Source organism: Neomonachus schauinslandi, chromosome 5 (genome assembly GCF_002201575.2).
Source record: "Neomonachus schauinslandi chromosome 5, ASM220157v2, whole genome shotgun sequence".
NCBI lineage: Eukaryota > Metazoa > Chordata > Mammalia > Carnivora > Phocidae > Neomonachus > Neomonachus schauinslandi.
Genome location: NC_058407.1, coordinates 102,303,512 through 102,324,389, shown reverse-complemented (window position 1 = coordinate 102,324,389; position 20,878 = coordinate 102,303,512). Strand labels below are relative to the sequence as shown.

At 42.5% G+C, this 20,878-nt stretch overlaps 1 protein-coding gene across 12 annotated transcripts in view; it reads right to left on the bottom strand.

Moving 5' to 3' along the window:
- CACNA1C (calcium voltage-gated channel subunit alpha1 C) overlaps positions 1–20,878 on the bottom strand; it is a 643,199-nt gene that overhangs the window by 548,048 nt on the left and 74,273 nt on the right. The gene's annotated exons all lie outside the window — the stretch shown is intronic.

Genomic DNA, 20,878 nt, shown 5'->3' with positions numbered 1-20,878 from the left:
ATAGGAAACCTCCCTGGTCAGAGAAGAGACTTCAAGAGTGTCACTGGGGAGAAAGGCGAACTCTTACTTTTTTCTTGAATTCAAAAGAACTTCTGCTTAGTATTTTGGGAAACAGAGAGCAGAGTGGAGGCAAGGGAAAAGAAACGTCTGAGGATAGCTGAAAGCACAATTAAAGTGATGGAACTTGGAGGGATTCTGTGATTATTTGGCTTGGCTGAGATAATTAGTATTTAATATTTTGCCAATTACATTCCAACTATCTTATTCATGCCTGTGTGCCTCCAAATGAAGAAGGCAGACACCATTCCCGTCATTTCCCAGTAAGGAAAATTAAAAGGTATAATAATGGAAGACATTTTAGCACAGACTACCACATCCTACACTGGACAAAAAAGCACAATTACAGTTTGGAGTCTTTACATTCCCAATGAACACAGCCCCTGGCTCCTTCCTAGCAAGGAATTCACCTCTTTCCCATCTTAGTAAAAACTGGATTACAAAAAACAACAACAACAACAACAAACACATAAAACTGAAAACAGCCTAGGTACCAATACTTATATCAGACAAAATAGACTTTAAAACAAAGACTGTAGCAAGAGACAAAAAAGAGCACTACATAATGATAAAGGGATCAACCCAACAAGAGGATATAACAAACGTAAATATCTATGCACCAACAAAGACGCACCTAAATATATAAGGCAAATATTAACAGACATAATGAGAGACATAGTAATACAATAATGGTAGGAGAATTTAATATCCCACTTACATCAATGGACAGATCATCCAGACAGAAAATCAACAAAGAAACACTGGCTTTGAACAACACATTAGACCAGATGGACATAACAGGTATATACAGAACATTCCATCTAAAAACAGCAGAATACACATTATTCTCAAGTGCACCTGGAACTTTCTCCAGGATAGATCACATGTTATGCCACAAAACAAGTCTCAATACATTTAAGAAGATTAAAATCATATCAAGTATCTTTTCTGACCACAATGGTATACAACTAGAAATCAATTACAGGGAATAAAAACTGCAAAATACAAACACATAGAGGCTAAACAACATGCTATTAAACAACCAATGGGTGAATGAAGAAATCAAAGAGGAAATAAAAAAAATATATGAAGACAAATGAAAATGAAAACACAATGGTCCAAAATCTTTGGGACACAGCAAAAGCAGTTCTAAGAGGCAAGTTTATAGTGATACAGACTTCCACAAGAAATAAGAAAAACCTCAAATAAATAACCTAACCTTACATCTAAAGGAACTAGAAAAAGAAGAACAAAGCCCAAAGCTAGTAGAAGAAAGGAAATAATAAAGATTAAAGTAGAAATACATGAAATAGATTTAAAAAAAAAAAAAAAGGAAGAAAAGATCAATGAAACCAGGAGCTGGTTCTTTGAAAAGATAAACAGGGCGCCTGGGTGGCTCAGTTGGTTAAGCGACTGCCTTCGGCTCAGGTCATGATCCTGGAATCCCGGGATCGAGTCCCACATCAGGCTCCCTGCTCGGCAGGGAGTCTGCTTCTCCCTCTGACCCTCCCCCCTCTCATACTCTCTCTATCTCATTCTCTCTCTCAAATAAATAAATAAAATCTTTAAAAAAAAAAAAGATAAATAAAACCGATAAACCTTTATTTTAGCCAGACTTATAAAGGAAAAAAGAGAGGACTCAAATAAACAAATTCAGAAATGAAAGAGGAGAAATAACAACTGGTACCACAGAAATACAAAGAATTATAAGAGAATATTATAAAAAATTATATGCCAACAAATCGGACAACCTAGAAAAAAATGGATAAATTCCTATAAACATATAATCTTCCAAAACTGAATCTGGATAAAATAAAAAATTTATATAGACTAATTACTAGTAACAAAATTGAATCAGTAATCAAAAACCTCCTGGGTGCCTGGCTGGCTCAGTCAGTTAAGCGTCTGCCTTTGGCTCAGGTCATGATTCCAGGGTCCTAGGATCGAGCCCCGAATCAGGATCCCTGCTGAGCCTCTCCCTCTCTCCCTCCCCCCACCTTGTGCATGCTCACTCTCTCTCTATCTGTCTCTCAAATGCATAAATAAAACCTTTAAAAACAAAACAAAACAAAAAAAACTCCCAAAAAACGAAAGTCCAGGACCAGATGGCTTCACAGGTGGATTCTACCAAATATTAAAGAAGAGTTAATACCTATTCTTCTCACACTATTCTAAAAAACAGATAAGGAAGGAAAACTTCCAAATTCACTCTATGAGGCCAGCATTACCCCAATACCAAAACCAGATAAAGACACCACAAAAAAAAGAAAACTATAAGTCAATATCTCTGATGAAACAGATGTAAAAATCCTCCACAAAATATTAGAAAGCAGAATTCAACAAAAATCATTCACCACAATCAACTGGGATTTATGCCGGGATTGCAAGGGTGGTTCAATATTCACAAATCAATGTGATACATCACATTAACAAGAGGGGTAAAAACCATATGATCATCTTAACAGAGGAAGAAAAAAGCACTTGACAAAATACAGTACCCGTTCATGATAAAAACTCTCAACAAAGTGGTTTTAGAGGGAACATACCTCAACATAATAAAGGTCGCATATGAAAATCCCACAGCTAACATCATACTCAGTGGTGAAAAATGGAAAGTTTTTCCTCTAAAATCAGAAACAAGAAAAGGATGTCCACTCTCGCCAATTTTATTCAACATATTATTTGAAGTTCTAGCTGCAGCAATCAGACAAGAAATAAAAGGCATCCAAACTGGTGAGGAAGATGTAAAATTGTCACTATTTGCAGATGATAGGATACCATATATAGAAAACCCTAAAGACGCCACCAAAAAACTATTAGAACTGATAAATGAATTCAGTAAAGTTGCAAGTTACAAAATTAATATACAGAAATCTGTTGAATCTGTATATACTACCAAAGTCATAGAAAGTGAAATTAAGAACACAATCCCATTCACAACTGCACCAAAAAGAATTAATTACCTAGGAATAAATTTAACCAGGATGGTGAAACAGCAATACTCTGGAAACTATAAAACATTGATGAAATAAATTAAAAATAACACAAACAAATGGAAAGATATACCATGCTCATGGATTGGGAGAATTAATATTATTAAAATGTCCATACTACCCAAAGCAATCTATAAATTTAATGCAATCCCTATCAAAATACCAATAGCGTTTTTTCACAGAGGAAAATGGATTCACAGAACTAGAACAAATAATCCTAATTTGTACGGAACTGCAAAAGACCCCAAATAGCCAAAGCAATCCTTGAGAAAGAGCTGGAGGTATCACAATCCCAAGTGTCAAGATATCCTGCAAAGCTACAGTATTCAAAAATAGTATGTCTCTGGCACCAATATAGACACATATATCAATGAAACAGGAAAGAGAGCCATGAAATAAATCCACACATATAGGGTCAATTCATCTATGACAAAGGAGGCAAGAATATACAATGGGGAAAAAACAATCCTTCTAACAAGTTGTACAGGGAAAACTGGACAAAAGAATGGAACGGAACCAAACTTATCAAAAAGAAAAGAGAAAGAACCCAAATAAAATCACAAATGAGAGGAGAAATAACAACTAACACCACAGAAATACAAACAATTATAAGAGAATATTATGAAAAACTATATGCCAACAAACTGGGAAAAAAGGGATAAATTCCTAGAAACATATAAACTACCAAAACTTAAACAGGAAGAAATAGAAAACTTGAAGACTGATAACCAGCAAAGAAAGTGAATCAGTAATAAAAAAAAAAAAAACTCCCAACAAACAAAAGTCCAGGACCAGAAGGCTTCACAGGAGAATTCTACCAAACATTTAAAGAAGAGTTAACACATATTCTTCTCAAACTATTCCAAAAAACAGAAAAGGAAGGAAAATTTCCAAATTCATTCTATGAGGCCAGCATTACCCTGATAACAAAACCAGATAAAGACAGCGCTAAAAAAGAGAACTACAGGCCAATATCCCTGATGAACACAGATGTAAAAATCCTCAATAAAATACTAGCAAACCAAGTCCCACAATACATTAAAAAAATCATTCACCACAATCAAGTGAGATTTATTCCTGGGTTGCAAGACTGGTTCAATATCTGCAAATCAATCAATGTGATACATCACATTAATAAAAGAAAGGATAAGAACTACATGATCATTTCAATAGATGCAGAAAAAGCATTTGACAAAGTACAACATCCATTCATGATAAAAACCCTCAAGAAAGTAGGTTTAGAAGGAACACACCTCAACATGATAAAGCCCATATAGGAAAAACCACAGCTAATATCATCCTCAATGGGGAAAAAAACTGAGATCTTTTTCTCTACAGCCGGGAACAAGACAGGGATGTCCACTCTCACCACTTTTATTCAACATAGTACTGGAAGTCCCAGCCACAGCAATCAGACGACAAAAAGAATCAAAAGACATCCAAATCGGCAAGGAGGAAGTAAAACTTTCACTATTTGCAGATGACATGATACTATACATAGAAAACCCAAAGGACTCCACCAAAAAACTGCTAAAACTGATCAGTGAATTCAGTAAAGTTGCAGGATACAAAATCAATGTACAGAAATCTGTTGCATTTCTACACACCAATAATAAAGTAGGAGAAAGAGAAATTAATGAATCAATCTCATTTACAATTGCACCAAAAACCGTAAGATACCTAGGAATAAACCTAACTAAAGAGGTGAAAGACCTATACTCTGAAAACTGTAAAATATTGATGAAAAAAATTGAAGATGACACAAAGAAATGGAAAGATCCATGATCATGGATTGGAAGAGCAAGTATTGTTCAATTGCCTATACTACCCAAAGCAAGCTACACACTTAATGCAATCCCTATCAAAAAACCAACAGCATTTTTCACAGAACTAAAACAGTCCTAAAATTGTATGGAACCTCAAAAGACCCTGAATAGCCAAAGCAACCTTGAAAAAGAAAAGCAAAGCTGGAGGCATCACAATTCCTGACTTCAAGTTATATTACAAAGCTGTAGTGATCAAAGCAGTATGGTACTAGCACAAAAATAGACACATAGATCAATAGAATGGAACAGAAAACCCAGAAATGAACCCATAACTATATGGCCAATTAATCTTTGACAAAGCAGGAAAGAATATCTAATAGGAAAAAGACAGTCTCCTCAATAAATAATATTGGGAAAACTGGACAGCAACATGCAAAAGAATGAAACTGAACCATTTTCTTATACCATACACAAAAATAAATTCAAAATGGATGAGACCTAAATGTGACACCTGAAACCAAAAATCCCTGACATCAGCCATAGCAACTTTTTTCTATGCAAGGGAAACAGAAGCAAAAATAAACTATTGGGACTAGATCAAAATAAAAAGCTTCTGCACAGCCAAAGAAACAATTAACATAACTAAAAGGTAAACTCATGGGATGGAAGAAGGTATTTGCAAGTGACATATATGATAAGGGGTTAGTGTCCAAAATATATAAAGATAAAACTTACAAAATTTATAAGAACTTATAAAATTTAACACGCAAAAACAAATAATCCAATTAAAAATGGGCAGAAAACATGAACGGACATTTCTCCAAAAAAGACATTCAAATGGGGCACCTGGGTGGCTCAGTTGTTAAGCGTCTGCCTTCTGCTCAGGTCATGGTCCCAGGGTCCTGGGATCGAGCCCCGCGTCGGGCTCCCTGCTCCGCGGGAAGCCTGCTTCTCCCTCTCCCACTCCCCCTGCTTGGGTTCCCTCTCTCACTGTGTCTCTCTCTGTCAAATAAATAAATAAAATCTTTAAAAAAAAAAAAAGACATTCAGATGGCCAACAGACACATGGATAGATGCACAATAAAACTCATTGTCAGGGAAATGCAAACCCAAACTACAATGAGATATCACCTCCCACCTGTCAGAATGGCTAAAATCAACAACAAAAGGAACAACAGTCCTTGGCAAGGATACAAAGAAAGGGGAACCCTCTTGCACTGTTGGTGGGAATGCAAACTGGCACAGCCACTGTGGAAAACAATATGGAGGTTCCTCAAAAAATTAAAAATAGAACTCCCCTATGATCCAGCAATCACACTACTGGGTATTTACACAAAGAATACAAAAACACTAATTCAAAGGGATGCATGCACCCAGATGTTTATAGCAGCATTATCTACAATAGCCAAATTATGGAAACAGTCCAAGTGTCCATTGACTGATGAATGGATAAAGAAGATAAAGGTGAATAGATAAAGAAGATGAATGGATAAAGAAGATGTCACATTATGCTACAATGGAATATTACTCAGCCATAAAAAGGAATGAAATCTTGCCATTTACAACCACGTGGACAGAGCTAGAGAGTATTATGCTGAGTGAAATAAGTCAGTCAGAGAAAGACAAATACCATATGATTTCACTCATACACGGAATTTAAGAAACAAAACAAATGAGTAAAGGGAAAAAAAAAGGGGGGGGGGGCAAACCAAGAAACAGACTCTTAGCTACAGAGAACAAACTGATGGTTACCAGAGGGGAGGAGGATAAAGGGATGGGTTCAGTAGGTGATGGGGATTCAAGAGAGCATTTGTTGTGATGAGCACCAGGTGTTCTGTAGATGTGCTGAATCACTATCTGTACACTTGAAACTAATATTACACTGTATGTTAGCTAAGCAGAATTTAAATAAAAACTTAAAAGAAAAAGAATGAAACTGGACCACTTTCTTACACCACACACAAAAAATAAACTCAAAATGGATTAAAGACCTAAATGTGAAACTTGAAACCATTAAGTTCCTAAAGAAAACTTAGTAATCTCTTGGACACTGGCCTTAGGAACATATTTCTGGATACGCCTCCTCAGGCAAGGGAAACAAAAGCAAAAATCAACTACTGGGACCATACCAAAATAAAAAGAAAGAAAACCATCAAGAAAAGAAAAAGGCAACTTACTGACTGGGAAAAGATATTTGCAAATGATACATCTGATAGGAGGTTGATATCCAAAATATATAAAGAACTTATACAACTCAACACCAAAAAATAATCCAATTAAAAATGGGCAAAGGACCTGAATAGAGATTTTTCCAAAGATGGCATACAAACAGATGGCCAAAAGACACATAAAAAGATGTTCAACATCACTAATCATCAGGGAAATGCGAATCAAAATCACAATGAGACAGAACGGTTTCAAAAAGACAAGTAATCAAATGGTACCAAAAAGATAAGAAATAACAAGTGTTGGCAAGGATGTGGAGAAAAGGGAACACTTGTGCATTGTTGGTGGGAATGTAAGTTGGTGCAATCACTGTGGAAAACGGTGTGGAGGTTCCTCAAAAAAATTAAAAATAGAATTACCATGTGATCCAGCAATTCCACTACTGGGTATTTGCCCAAAGAAAATGAAAACACTAATTTGAAAGATATATGCACCTCTATGTTTATTGCTGTATTATTTACAATAGCCAAGATATGGAAGCAATCAAAGTGTCCACTGATGGATGGATAAAGAAGATGTGATATACATCACACACACACACACACACACACACACAATGCAATATTACTCTGCCATAAAAAAGAATGAAATCTTGCCATTTGTGACAACATGGATGGATCTAGTGTGTGTTATGCTAAGTAAGATGAGTCAGAGAAAGACAAATACCATAGGATTTCATGTATATGTAGAATCTAAAACACAAAACAGGTGAACAAACAAAAATACAGAGAGCAAATTGGTGGTTGCTGGGGAAGAATGAGTGAAATAAATAAAAGGGATTAAGAGGTATAGACTTCCAGTTATAAAATAAATAGTGCATGGAGACGGAAAGAACAGTGTAAGGAATACAGTTGATAATATGATAATAACATAGTAACATGACAGGTGGTGAGACTCACCATGGGGAGCCCTGAGTGATGTACAGAACTGTCAGCTCAGTATGTGTAGGCATGAAACTTCTATACCATTGTATGTCATTTGTTACTTTAATAATAAAAAAAAGGTTTAAAAACGATCACTGATTACAGATCACCATAACAAATATAATAATAGTGAAAAGCTTGAAATATTGTCAGAATTATCAAAACGTACCACAGAGACATGAAATGGGCAAATGCTGTTGGAAAAATGGCACTGAGAGACTTGCTCGATGCAGGGTCGCCACCAACCTTCAATTTGTAAAAAACACAGGATCTGAGAAGCACAATAAAACGAAAACAAAACAAAAAAACCCAAGTGGCCTCCCGTCCCTGAAGGACAAGTACTGTACCATTCCACTTCCGAGGCACCTGGAGTAGTCGAGTTCAGAGACAGAAAGCAGAGTGACGGCTGCCAGCGCCCAGGGGGAGGGAGGAATGGGAAGCTCGTGTTTATTAGTTAGAGAGCCGCAATTCGGAAAGATGAGGAAGTTCTGGAGATGGATGGCAGTGACGGTTGCACTTAATGCCACTGCGTCATTGATGCACTTTCAACTGGTTAAAGTGGTCAATTTTATGTTACATTTGTTTTACCACAATAAAGAAGAAAGGCACCTCCATCCTGAGAAGAATGAATTATGTAAGTGGAGTGCTTCTGTAAAATGAGGGCTGCCATTAATCTCCAGGAGAAGAGCCAGCTCGTCAAGCAAGTTATGACGGGCTCTTTCAGGACGAACAGACACGGGAAAGGAGGAAAGGGGAACCGACCACTCCCCTGCCTCAGTGGACAGCGACATTTATGATTCAATTCAGAGCAGAAATGAGGCCACCTCCTAGCACTTCCTTCTGCCAGTCCGTACCACGGCGACCACGATGGGCGGCTGGGCGGCCCACGCTGGGTGTTTTGGGAAAGTCTGCCGGTTGCCAGAGGCACAGGAACCTTGTGCTAGCTGCTCGGCCATCCCAAGGGCGCATGATCCACAGCGGCTCCTCACCATGACTGCATTCATGCCGGGAGGAAGGGGAAAGGGGAAAGGGCAGGCACACCTTTCCCTTTAAGTGCGACACCTGGACGCTGCACACATCACTTCTGCTGACACCCCTTTAGCTAGAGCTCAGTCACACAACCTCACTAGCCAGAGAGATGCAGCAAACTGCCATTCGTCATGCCACGCAGTCACGGCCCCAGCTAAAAAGTCCATTACTACGAAAGATGGAGAGGACGGATCCTGAGTGACAAGGACTCGTTTCTCTCATTCGTGGCATCTGTGACCTGTTTTGCATGAACGACCTCTGCCATAATGTGCATACCATAAAGTGGTCCACCATGATGGGCCTAACTAGGGAACGGCACTCTGACGTTGCCCTCAAGCCAACTGACCGTCACCACAATTCACAATGACAGACTGAGTTCCAAACTTCTCACATGAGTCAAGACCCCAGAAATGAGAGGGTTTAAAATCTGCCCTGGTATGCTGACTATAAGTGATCCATTGGTTGCCACGTCATTGCGTGGTTCAGATCCCCCCAAGACATGCTATCTCCCTTGGGCAGCACAGGTTCAAGACACAGCGTCAGGTAATAAGCTATCAAAATGGGCCTCTACCCAATCTTTGGCTCATCCACCCACATATGAGCAATGGATTCCTGAGGGTCCACTGGCCTATGTATTTGGGATGGAGGAAAACAAGGTTAATGTGTCTGCCAGAGTGGCCCGGGTGTCATCCTTACTTTTCTGTAGCACTTTCATAATGACAGAGGTCAAGACAAGGTATAAATCTCCCTTCTTCATCAATATAAAACCACTCCTGCAAAGCTGGCTCTGTGCCCTGCTTCACGACTCATTCTATGACAAGTGCTTGTTCTCTGGCTGGGATGTACCCAGCCTCCTGGCCAGATCTCTTGGCCTGGTTACTGAAAGGGATATGATAGGGACAGAGTCCAAAGCCAGTGAGTCTTTTATACAGAGTTGCTCCTGAAAAGGGAAAGACTACTTTTGGTTCTGCTACTCCAAACCTATGCAAATATGTGATGAATGATGACCACGGCTTCAAGTCTATAAAAATGGCTCCTCGGTCGGACACCCAGCCCTGCCATCCCAAACGCATTTTCTAGCTACCACTGGTCAGCCAGTGGTGTATACGGAGAACACGGTCCATGGTACAAATGACTTCCATTTTATTTAGACCTGAGCAAAATAACTTAACCTCAGTTTCCTTATTTTGTAAAGTCAGGGAATTCAGTGAGATAATCTTCAGGTTTTCTTTTGGCTCCAATGATCCACATCACAGTTGAATTCAGTTGTGCCCACAGAATCCCATACCACTGGTAGAGTCTGTTGTGAATAAAGCACACGAGTTCAGTGGAACCCCATGAATTTTGGGACTTACTCACCCCTTCCCTTAACTGCCAAAGACAGACCAACAGTGAACTCAGACAGAAGAGCCAATGCAAAGGAAAATATGCAGGACACAAAGACACGAACTGCCCCAGGCCCTTGGCACCTGCCAGAAATAACATTTACCACTGTGGTTCCCATGTCATCTTCCCGGAGGCTTACTCAAAGTGCTTTGAAAGTATGGCTATTAGATTAAAAATAATAGGAGATAAAGATAGTTCTCCTTTAGAAGGAGAGAAGCAGGAAAAAACTGAAAACTCGACCTTGTGGGTTAAATTTTGAGTCTTTGTCATTGTCTTTAAAATACCAGTATAAATAAGTATTCACTGCATGCCAGCCCACACATTTTTCAGCAAACACCCTTTCCATCGGAACTCAGAGAGGGAATAAAATTAGCCTTACCTATTTCAAAGCCACCTAGCTTTTTAGAGGAGAGGGAAAGCATAGCTGTCATCAATGTTGCTTTGTAGCCTAGAAGTCCTGTTTGGAAATTCAGAGGGCAGGATATCATGATGTGAACAGACTTCTTCCTCTTTCGTGGGTATTCCTGATTCCGAGTCTGTGAGAATCATCCTGGAATGCCCTCTGTGTTGTCTTCCCTCTACTCTGTACCCCAGGAAGTGGTGAGGGGTTGGGGGTGAGGGACACTCTTATTCCTCTAAAATTCTGTTGATCAGTCAGTTAACGAACACATGCCTTCTTCCACGCAGTGGTTCCTCTAGAGACCAAGGCCAGCAAGACCTGTCCTCTTTTGCCACTCATTCTTACATTTCAGGCAGACTCTGACTTATTTCAGTCTGCAAGCTGCAGGCCAGCCAACCCTGTGACGGTATGCCAGCTTCTGCTGGAAAGCCCCGAAGGGCTGCTACCCTTGCTGCCCAGATTCTACCACCATGTCATGGCTCTCTGTTACCCATTTGCCTTGCTAGATCTCTGACTTCTACTATATGGTCTCTGTGCCGGATACTCCATCGCCAACTGTCACTACCTGGATCCTTATCTTTGCTTTCTGCCAACGGTACGGACTTGACTCATAAAGCCAGTCTGGTTCCTTAAACTCTGCCTGCTATCCATATTCCTAAGCCACTATACCAACATTCCCCTTCAGCCTGTGCCCCAGGCTCAGAATCCCCACTTCCCCAGCAGCCCTGCCTGGAGTTTGCCCCAGCCTGGACCCTCAAATGCCCTCTGAGAGTTGGGCTTCCTTATTCGTGCATTGGTTCTCCTAAGTCTGGGTCCCACCTGCTGTCCTCAGTTGCCACAAACTTCTCCCTCTGCATTTCAGGCCACTGTCGCTTACTCAAGGGCAGCTCTGATCCAAGAAACTTTCGGTATGGTAGACAGTTAATAAATAATCAGGGAAATTAAGATACTGTTGAAAACCAGAAAAGACAGTAGCCTGCTCTACTACTATAAGAATTCCTACAGCTGAGATCTTCCTAGATTCCTGCTTTGCAAAACACCTTCAATAGAGATAATTCTTGCAATCAAAATATTAAGTGGGTCCCGGGTTTTTTAAGTGAATCCAGGAGAAGGAAGGAACGATGACATTTCCCATGATATTTTTCCAGGCCTGTCTCTCTTTCTTTTGGCTTTGAGCCTAGAATGGATGCATGCTCAGCTTGATTCTTTACACCGGCCTGGCATGAATCCGAACATGTCATTTATCCAAGCATTTCCAAAGGGTCACAAGAACAAAGCACAAAAATCCCAAAACGGGTCAGAGCCACCCTTTCTTCTTCAGCCTCAGACATTCAAATGCCCTTTGTGAGTTCTCAGGTAAGGCAAACTCATCAGCTTCCAAGTTAATTCCACATAAGCCCCAATGTCATTTTGCAAGATTTCCTCTGCTGCTCAGTGACCCCCAAGACCACATCTTCCCAAATGAAAGACACCATGTCCCTGATGACCCTAGGAAAAAATCAAGTCTTAACATGTGGAATCTCCACTGCAAAGGCCACAAAACAAATTTCAGGGTTGACCCAGATGGGATGCAAAGTGATGACTCCCACAGACACCTGCTAGCCTGCCGGTAGGATGGTTTCTAGCAGGGCACAGGGCTAAGGAAGCACAAGTCTCAGCCCAGGGACTTGCTCACTCTGGTGGTCTCAAACACCAGACCCCTCTTCCCCCTCCTCAGGCCCCTTTGACAGCATATCTGGGGTAGACATGGTTGCAAACATTGAGTACACTGGGAAGAACAGCATTTAGAGTCACACAGAATGTAGGTCACATCCTAGCTCCCCCATTTCTTACCTTGCCTCCCAACCTGTTTCCTTGCTTGCAAATGAGACCTGAAAACTAGCTAGAGTTGCAGAGTTGTTATTAAGATTAAAGTTCCAGGCACATGATACATGCTCTAGAATTGTAATCACAGTCATCATCATCAGTACGATTAAAGGTAAATGGCAGCTAAATGGAGGCTGTGACCCAGAGCCCCTGGACCGTAACACATTCTCAAAAACCAAGAGCCCTGGCCTGGCCATAGAGAGAGTTTGTTTAAATACACAAGCATGAACAGCAGAGGTTAATACGTGGAATCTTAGAGCAGAAGCTGGAAGACAAGCTCAGGTGCCTCCTTGCCCATAAATGGGATCAATATCTCCATGGCAGGTCTTTTCAAGGCAATATTTTAATATGAAAGGCAGAGAGAATGTTTCCAAAGAGAACTGTCAGGCAGAAGGGAGTTTATCTCACAAGAGATTTATCAGAGATTTCTGTGGTTGTGTGGATGATTGGTTTGCTGCCGACTGATAGATTTGGGCTTTTTCCCTCCTCTTTCTCTATGGCGAAGTCCCTTCAGAGATTTCTTTATGACTTTATAATGCTAACTCCTTGAACAATTTTTGAAAGATCTGACGGGTTCTATATAAGTATACATGTGTACGTATATACATGTGCACATACAAACAATCGTTTTTTCAGGAGCCCTGGAAGTTGCATAGACCCCCCTCCCCAGCCTGCTAACTACAACAGGAGTCCAGGTGAGGTGTCGCTGCCCAATGGACCCCGTGCGGCTGACAGTGGTAATCCGAGGATTGTGATCAAGAATGTGGAAACCCAAGTATTAAAGGGTGAATTTTTCAAAATGATTCACCTGGGATGAAACCTGCTGTCTATTTAATTACCAAAAGAAGTCTCCAAAGAGGTTCGGGAAAGTAGAACAAAGTCTCCTTTACCTTCATAATTCACATTTCCTCTCCTTCCCATCTGGCCACAGTATGCTCATTACTCCCTTTTGCGTGTTATTGTCCTAAGACGTCTGCTCTCTCTCCATTCTCTCTTCAGCTCCTATTCAGGTTCTTAATTCAGAGCCTCGTTGGATTTTCTCTCTCCGCACCAGCTCCCTTTCTTCCTTTTATGTCAATAATTGAGTTAATGAAAATTACCTTAACACGTGTCATAAAGAGGCAACAAGTCCCTGGAAAGGACTTAATAACATAATTTCGGTGAAGCTCCAATACCAGCGAAGCCAAGTGTGTGCTCTGCCCATATTTAGCATTTCACTCCCCAAGGCTGCCTGAGGAAGTTGTCAATAAACCTCCCATTGTATGAACATGGTCCCGAATCGAGCTGTCTGGAAAGAAGCCTGGCCCTTCTAAAACAGCAGAATTTACCTCCATCTTCAACCCCTGCAGTACACTGTTTCTAGCTTTCCTTCTCTCTGGTTGACCCCATTTCTTGAAATTTAAAGCTTCGATTCCTTTGAAGCTTCTGAAACACTAGATAAGTGAATCTCAACATTTTGGGGGTTGCCGCCCCATATCAGTGATTTGTTTTAATTTCCCTTGATGCCATGCCTCATCCTTAAAGCCCTGGATTTTATAGATATAAAGATAGGGATAAGAACTGAGCAAGGGACAGAGACATGCTTACAGTGAAATGAATTTACTTTGATCATTTGAGGGACTGAAGCGTTCTTACGGGGGTTTGTCTGTCCTCTCTCTCTCTCTCTCATTTGCCCACAACTGGATGGACTCAGGCTGCCCTTTTCCCTCTCTGTTCCTGGCCTCCCTCCCCCTGTCCTCCTTGAGTGTTCTTTTTTTTTTTTTTAAGATTTCATTTATTTTTTGACAGAGACAGAGACAGCGAGAGAGGGAACACAAGCAGGGGGAGTGGGAGAGGGAGAAGCAGGCTCCCCACTGAGCCAGGAGCCTGATGTGGGGCTCAATCCCAGGACCCTGGGATCATGACCCAAGCTGAAGGCAGACGCTCAACGACTGAGCCACCCAGGCGCCCCCCTACTTGAGTGTTCTTAACCTCAGACATTTATCTTGAATGACTCAGGGCCTGAAAAGTCACAGGCAAATCACACAAAACCCCTTCCACAGAGAAGAGAGGAAATGGTGCAGAGGGCTACATGAGTTGGGTTTTATGATGCTCTCCCCTTCCGGCAGGTGAACAAAATCAGGTATTGAGAGCAGAAAGCAATCTCTTCAAGCTCAATGGGAAAACAGATCATTAAATACTATCAAATAAGCAGAAACATGGAATGTCCTTCCAGATGGTTCTGCTTTTGTCTAAATCCTGCCCTTCCTTTAAGGTCAGGAGCCACTGCTGCTCAGTCGCCTTTCCCAATGACCTCAAACCTGGGGCTGCCCTCTCCTCTGGCCTCCTGCCGCACTTGGCATTTCCTTCACTCGGGCCCCATATTTTTTTTAATGCGAGCATCCTGACTCGCCAACCAAACTGCATGTCCCCTGCTACGTACTGCTACTCAACAAATACTGACTCTATTAACAATGTAAGAAGGGGATTCTGACTCTGATGCTAATTAGACAGCCAAGTCGAGCTCCACCTCCCCAGCGAAGCCTTTCCTGAGTACGACTAGAATTTTGGAGCAAGACCCGGAGAGATCCTCAAGCCCTCTCTGCCTTTTCTTAACAACTATTCCATGATTTTCTTTTTTTTTTTTTTTTTTTAAAGATTTTATTTGACAGAGAGAGAGAGACAGCGAGAGAGGGAACACAAGCAGGGGAGTGGGAGAGTGAGAAGTAGGCTTCCTGCTGAGTAGGGAGCCTGATGTGGGGCTCGATCCCAGGACCCTGGGATCATGACCTGAGCTGAAGGCAGACGCTTAACGACTGAGCCACCCAGGTGCCCCCTATTCCATGATTTTCTAATTGGTTCTCGTCACCCAAGTCTGAGCCTCAGCTCCCCCAGGGCGGGAATCCTACTCCAGCCGTTGCTTGCAACTGCCCTACCCCTGCAATCCAAAACACGCCTGCAGTACCCAGCACAGGGACAGGGCAGAATGGTGACAATAATGCCCTCTCTCTTTTGTCACCACCCCTGGTGTGGAATTAGTAGGCACTCAATAATAAAAATAACAATATTTTCCATTTGAATAACGCTGCACAATTTTCAAAGAGCTTTTAGAAACATTATCTCTAATGAGGTAATGCTCCTCAGAGAAAGCCTGTGAGTTAAGTAGGTATAATTAGCGCTAAGCAACAGATGGAAACTGAGGCTCAGAAAGGTTAAGTGACTTGCCCAAGGGCAGACAGCCAGGCTAGCATTCTAGACCAGGTCAGTCAGCATTTCCCTCTCTGTTGCAGGGTCCCTCCAGACACTCAAAATGCTAGGCTCCAGCCAACGATCAGAATTCAGGCAAGAAAGACCAACGCCAGGAAAATCCACATCTTCCACCAAACCCCACACTTGGCAACACTTGACATTTACCATAATAGAGATTAATTTAGTGTTTCCCCACAACTTTTCTATAATTGACTGTCCCTTGGACAGGCGTGGTGCATAGTAAGCAAGTTTATAAATGGTAGCTGAATGAGTGAAGGATGAAGAAATAAATCAACAAGCAAAACAAATGAATAAACCTACAAGTGCATTGTCACTGTAAATATAACCAAGAGTAGATTTCAAATCTAGAAAATCTACAAGTTTAAGAAAAGCTGATTTCAATTTATAGAATTACAAATGTCTGAGATAAAACAGCTCCAACTTAAGCACAGGCCCACGGAGTAAACAAAGAGTTTTATTATTTAGTTCCAAAAGGCCAAACCTAAGAATACTACATTGGAGAAAAGGAAAAGAAAAAAAAATTATTCAGGCAGGAAACCCTCCTGAGTCCAAAAGGGTGAAATGACAGGTTGTTTTTTTTTTTAAAGATTTTTATTTATTTATTTGAGAGAGTGAGAGCACACAGGAGTGGTGTGTGGAGGGGAGAGGCAGAGGGAGAAGCAGACTCTCCACTGAGCAGGGAGACTAATGTGGGACTCGAACCCAGGATCTTCAGATCATGACCTGAGCCAAAGGCAGACGCTTAACAACTGAACCACCCAGGTGCCCCACTTTTTTTTTTTAACAGAAAATCCACAAGCTTTACTAGAAATGGCTGGCTACAGGGAGAAAAAAATGACTTTGGCAACCCAGAATTTCAAATCATCCTGATATGTAAGAAATGACAGCAGGTGGCACTGAGAGGGTCAGACATCTTCCCACAGTTAAAACAACCCTCCAACGCAGAAACTCTTTTTGCATGCGAATTAAGTTTCCTGTTGAATAATCTGATAGTGCTGCCCTCCAGTCTCTGATGTGGCTCTGTTGCTTCTTCCTGGGGTATGTTTTCTTTCTTTCTGGAATCTGCTCCTTGTCCCTTAGGACACCTTAAGACTTTGTACCTCAGGTGGACTTCAGTCCAAGTAGTCACAATCTAGTCCCCGACAGAGATTGAGATTTCCCCCTCACTCTGGTTCAACGCCACAAGTCACAAGTTCTATGACCAGGGGCCACTCTAACAGAATGAAAATTCCACAATTCCAAAATTCCACTGTAAAACATTGTTTCAAGTACAACTTAAGAGAAACGTCATCTTTACAAGACAGCCGTCCCTTCCATGCAATCAAGTGACCATTAACTTAGGTTTTGTTTTTTCCATAGCTTAAGCAAATATTAATTTAAAGCAAACAGAGTCACACCCAAACATAAACATAAATATTTTAGAGGCCAGTTATAATTGAATATTGAATTAGATGCTGGGTAGGTCCTGTCTCCCTTAGATAGTATGATGCCCCATGAGGGCAGGAACTTTGTGTCTCAATGATTGCTGTGTCTTATATACAGTAGGTGCTCAGTGTTTATTAGTTGATGAATGAATGCAGATCACCCCAAAAATGTTCTTAGACTGAACCCTGAGAACTCCGTGTTTATATGTAAAAATTGTACCTGTTGCATGGAATTGTATCTCTTATTTTTCTTACCTGGGACTCCTCCGCTGCTACCACTGGTCTAGCCAAGTCCTCCACAGCCATCCAGGTGTCACTCAAGCCCCACTTCCGGTGAGACCCTTTCTACCACTCTGGTTCACACTACTCATATCCTTTTGGGCCTTCTACTAATCATATTAGAATATCAGAATCGTATGAGGATCTTCCAGATTAGCCCTTAATGGTTCCGTATGTCTTAGTTCTGCATTCTCAAGGCTTCTGTAGGAACGCTCATGCCTCTTGCATGTCCACACAGTGCTGACCTCAAACAACAGCTGTTTGGATGAACCAGCTCACTTGCCTACCATGCCTGTTTTCTCTAAACACTGCTAATACCAGTGATTTTAAATTTATAGTCAAATGTCTTTAGGCAACTTTAAAGTAAACTAAAGACACAGTTAACAGCATATAGATAGCATGTCCCACTGGGTGTTGGGGTGGACGTGAGGAGGATAATCAGAGCAAAACTTATAACAAGTGTCACCTCTAGCATAAGCCTGTAGCATAAAAACTTAGGACAAGTATCACCCTCCCACAATCCAACAAGAGCCAAGATATCCCATATTAAGAGTCTTTCAACAAAGTCTTTTAAAGTTCCCCTCAAATATATAATTTGAGATGGAGCAAGGGGGAATACCAAGTCTTTATTGATTTGCCCTCTTTGTGATTAATCCCTAAAAATTATTTTTGTGTACTGATCGTGCCTGGTTTCCTCTCTTTGGAATGCAGACTTTGGCACTGCCAATGGCTTGTATTTTGTTGGGGTTCATGGAAGGAATTCATATGACATTAGACTGCAAGGGACTTTAGAGATCATCTCACACCCCACCTTACAGATGAGGCTCAGCCAGCGGAGGCCACTTGCCAAAGCTGCAGGGGAGAGTCCAAGAACATGGACTCCGGGTTCTTACTGTCCAGGTGCAATCACCCAGGCAAGTCACCCACTTTTCCAGCCTGTTTGCTTCTCTGTCACAGGGGATAACAGTACCTCCACCTCCTATGGCTGCTGGAGGGCTGACTGATGTGATGCACGTAAGGCCCAGAGCTGGGGCATCAGAGGTGCTCGTGAACACCAGATGTCACCTCCGGGGGCACGCAGCCAGGTGGTGGCTGTGCCAGGACCAGACCGGGTACCACCCAGCTCAGGGCTCTCTCCCCTGTACCTGAGTCTCGTGGCAGCCTGGCAGCACTCCCCAAATAATGGAAAGGAGCGGATGCCCCTCTAACATTATGCCTCCAAAGACTGGGACAGGCTTCTAGTCAAGTTCATCTCATGTGGACTAGGTTATTAGTACTCACACAAGGCTGACTTCTGCCCTGGAGCTGCCACCAAAAGAAAAGGCTGCCCTCACCCTCCTTGCGGAGGGATGGAATCTACAGACAGAAACTGAACTGTCCGGAGCACTGTCTCCACACTCCCCTTCTCTGACAGCAAAAGGCCGCAAAGCCAGATGCCCCAGGGATGCTCCAAATCGCCTCCAGCCACCATGGGGTAAAGGAGTTTGTACACTTCCCTACAGGATGGTCAGAAGGGTTCCCCTGGTGAATCAGGATGTAGAGAAGTTGCCAGGTTACTGAAGGCTGGATCACTGAGGCCACAGTGTGCAGAATGGTCAGGAAAACTGCCTCCATGTCCCTGATGCATTCTGACAGGAGCTGTTGACATGTTTCTGTGACTCCCGCCTTCCCTTCTCTTGCTAAGATTACACAGGCTCACTGGCAACATACACATCCCTCTTGGAAAGCCGAAGGCAATGCAGAAACCCTTCCCTATCTCTGTTGACCTCCTAACACACTTCTGGATGCTTCCTGCTCCTTTGCAGGCCTTTGCAAGCGAACAGGACCTGCCAAGCCCACACTTAGAACAAACCCCTCAGCATGGCCTAGGTGATGCAGCTCCCTCCTGTCTCTCTGATTCATCTGGCGCCCCTCCCCACCTGCCTCCCTGGGCTCCAGATCATACCTGTGAGTCCTTGACCTGCACCGGCTCCATCTGCAGGCTCCGCCCACAGGCCTGCAGCGCCCCTTCCATCCATCACCCCTCGCAGCTCAGGCACCCCTCCTTATAGAGACATTCCCTACCCATCACCCACCCCATCACTCTCTGCCTCCAGAGCCTCTTCTACTCTCTTCTCCATGGTACTGATAATGCTGTGAAATTATCTTGTTTATTAAGTTGCCTTGTTTTTTTTACTGACTGGCACCACAGAACATAAGCTCCTGGAGGGCAAAGACCTTGTCTGTCTGTACTTTTTTGTATTTCTAGCACCCAGCTGGTACACAGCAGATACTCAAGACACATTCATTGAATGGATGTGCGAATGACTGTACTGATACCCAGTCAAATGGTCTAGCAACCAGGCAAAGACCCCAGATGTGCAAAAGGACGACCATCTAAACTTAATCCTCTCCTGAATGATGAAAAGTGAACGAGCAGAGGTCAGAGAGGCAAAGACACTTGCCAAAGGTCACCCAGCTAGCGAGGAGCAGAGGAAGGTCTGGAGTACCAGTTTGGTGTTGTTTCAGTCCCATTCCACCTCTCCAGCACCCCCTTCCCCAAGCAAATGCTCTCATTCACATATTCACTCAGTTATTTATACAGCAAATACTCATTGAGTGCATTCTATGTCTCAAGAGTGGTCCTTGGAGTAAAGTCCAAATCAAGAGTGCTGGGAGCCCCTCGTCTACAATCCCAAAGACATTTCTGGTGGCCATGAACGCATCCACTTGCTGGGGCTTTCTGGGATCATTCCACAAATCATCCATCTTCCATGACTGGTCCCAGAGTGACCTGGGGCCTGTCCCTGTCCCAGGACAGAGATTCTCCATCTACAGAATGGGTTTTCTGCCAGAAACACAATGACACACCACCATAAAAGCAGAGAGGGAGGGACACCACTTGGAAGGGTGTGGAATAAGCTGATTGAGTTGCTGTGTGTCTACCACGAGCTTCTTCCCCTGTTTGGACTGAACCTGGCAAAGATAAGTTTCTGTTCAGGGCTGCCAAACCTGCTTCACATGGCGTGAGTACCCAGAAGAGAAGCAGGGCCAGCCCAGGCCTTCCCTGGTCATAGTGCATAAGGAACTAGAGGGGAAGCCAGAGCTCCTCCCTGTGGCCCCATGGGAGGCCTCCTCCTTCCCACTCCCTGGAACCAGGAGGTGCGAAGGAGTCATCAGGTCTGGGCCTGCAGTAACCTGCAGGGCTGCCCTACCCGTGGGCCTCCAATTCTGACCACATTTTCCCTTCCCTGGGGGCACACATCTGAGACCAGTAGGCCCAGGAGGCAAGAGAGGGAGC